The 2,584-nt window shown below is 44.7% G+C and overlaps 1 pseudogene; it reads left to right on the top strand.

Annotated features, from left to right (window-relative positions):
* The first annotated feature begins 971 nt into the window (after window positions 1–971).
* LOC110139072 (chromobox protein homolog 1 pseudogene) lies at window positions 972–2,041 on the top strand (annotated as a pseudogene).
* Window positions 2,042–2,584: the final 543 nt, after the last annotated feature.

Raw genomic sequence — 2,584 nt, 5'->3', positions numbered from 1 at the left:
GGACTATAAAGAAAGCTGAGTGCCAAAGAATTGATGCTTTTGAACTGTGGTGTTGGAGGAGACTCTCAAGAGTCCCTTGGACTGCAAGGAGATCCAACCAGTCCATCCTAAAGGAGATCAGTCCTGAATATTCATTGGAAGGACTGATGCTGAAACTGAAACTCCCAATACTTTGGCCACCTGATGTGAAGAACTGACTCATTTGAAAAAACCCTGATGCTGGGAAAGATTGAAGTTGGAGCAGAAGGGGACGACAGAGGATGAGATCATTGGATGGCATCACCAACTCAATGGACATGAATTTGAGTAAACTCCAGGAGTTGGAGGCCTGGACAGGGAGGCCAGGTGTGCTTCAGTCCACGTGGTCACAAAGAGTTGGACATGGCAGAGAGGCTGAGCTAACTGATACTGAGGTTTATTCCTAGAGTAGAAACCAATACTAGTAGTTAAATTTAGCTAATATTCAGCTATGAAATTTGTCTATATTGCTTACTGAAAGCCTGAAACCTAATCATAGGAGTCCTGAAAACACCTTTTCCCCTCACATCTTACCAACAAATTACTTAAAGTTTATTTACAGCAGTTCATTTTACCCAATAAATTATGTTTGGGTAAGAAGAAAAAAAATTACAAGGCACACTAAAAATAAAAAAAATTAAAAAAAAATCAGTTTGAAAAGACGGAGCAAGTATCACAACCAGAGTGAGATATGGCAGGAATGTTGTAATTATCAACCTAGGGAATTTAAGAAAACTGTTATTTACCTGCTTTAGTGGAAAAAGTAGAGAACACATGAGAGATGGAAATTCTAAGAAAGAACCAGAAACAAATGCTAGAAACCAAGAAGACTGTAGCAGAAATGGAAAATGCCTTTGATGGGCTTGTAAGTAGACTGAACAATAGACTGGAGAGATGTCTACTGGACATCTTACTGGAAATGTCCAAAGCTGAAAAGAACACAGTGTCTGGGAGGGCCGTTGGCAAGGGCCTGCGGTACGCCGCTTCAGTGAGGGGGCTGGACAGTGGTCACCCGGCTTGTTGCTTTTCTGGTCGCCACTCCCCCGGCCGGCCGGACAAGACCCGCCAGTAGCGCGGCACCGATTCCTCTCGGGCTTGTGGGCGCTGCTCTGAGCAGCGTCATCCTTTATACCAGAAAGCTGGCGGGCACTATGGGGAAAAAACAAAACAAGAAGAAAGTGGAGGAGGTGCTAGAAGAAGAGGAGGAAGAGTATGTGGTGGAGAAAGTCCTAGACCGCCGAGTGGTGAAGGGCAAAGTGGAGTACCTGCTGAAGTGGAAGGGGTTCTCAGATGAGGATAACACATGGGAACCAGAAGAGAACCTGGATTGCCCTGACCTCATTGCTGAGTTTCTGCAGTCACAGAAAACAGCACACGAGACAGATAAATCAGAGGGAGGCAAGCGCAAAGCTGATTCTGATTCGGAAGATAAGGGGGAGGAGAGCAAACCAAAGAAAAAAGAAGAGTCAGAAAAGCCACGAGGCTTTGCCCGCGGTTTGGAACCAGAGCGGATTATTGGAGCTACGGACTCCAGTGGAGAACTCATGTTCCTAATGAAATGGAAGAACTCTGACGAGGCTCACCTGGTTCCCGCCAAGGAGGCCAATGTCAAGTGCCCGCAGGTTGTCATATCCTTCTATGAGGAAAGGCTGACGTGGCATTCTTACCCCTCAGAGGATGATGACAAAAAAGATGATAAGAATTAACTTTCTTGAATACCAGCCCCTGTCACATCTGACTGTGGGTTTCAAGTGGGAAAGAAGGAGTTCTACTTGTCTTGACACCATAAAGGTGGCTTGAGAAGATGTCCTTTGAAGAGCCAGTATAGTTTCTGTGCCCTACAGCAGCCCAAGTGCTTTAAAGCCGTTCCATGCTGTATAGTTTGCACACCCATCCTGGTGGAGGGGAAGGAGGGTCAGTGTTTCAAGGCAACCCGTTCTGAACTTTGCTTAAAAAAAAAAAGCAAAGGGCCTTCTATGAAGGACAAAACGCAGAATGGGATGTGGGAGAGCAAGAGATACTGTAAATCTTCAAAGAGCATCTCCACAACCCACACAGCTTTCTTCCCGATAGTGTTAATTCTGCATTTTTACAGCGTAGCATGTGTGTAGTTTTTGGCTATTACTGGTGTATTATTTGGGGTGGGTGGCGTGGGGTGGGAAAAAGGGAGATGGGTTAGGATCATTTTCGTTAAAATTTGGGGAAGTGGTAAAACAAAAGAAAGAACAACTAATGATGATTGGGTTCTGTGTCCAGAATATTGTATCCTTTCAAAAAATGTCATTGGCAACCTAAATGAGGACTGTGAGAGACTGTTTAAAAGCTGTGAATGCCTGAAACTTAGAAGCCAAGGTATTCCCTGCCTGAGCTTAATGCTGTTCCCAACAAAGGACTAAGAAGCTACCAAAGCTGCCATTTGGGGGATGGAAACTGGTTGAGGAGGAAAAGTCTTATTGGAGTGTATACACAGGCAGATCATTCTGTCTTAGAGGTGCTACTTATGAAACTGACAAGAAGACCCTTTCTTTTCCTTTTGTGAAGTTACCAATATCAGCTTCTCCATCCA

This window comes from Odocoileus virginianus, chromosome 12, assembly GCF_023699985.2.
Source record: "Odocoileus virginianus isolate 20LAN1187 ecotype Illinois chromosome 12, Ovbor_1.2, whole genome shotgun sequence".
In the NCBI taxonomy this organism is placed as follows: Eukaryota; Metazoa; Chordata; class Mammalia; order Artiodactyla; family Cervidae; genus Odocoileus; species Odocoileus virginianus.
Note: the sequence above shows the minus strand (reverse complement) of the source record. Positions and strands in the feature narration are given on the sequence as shown.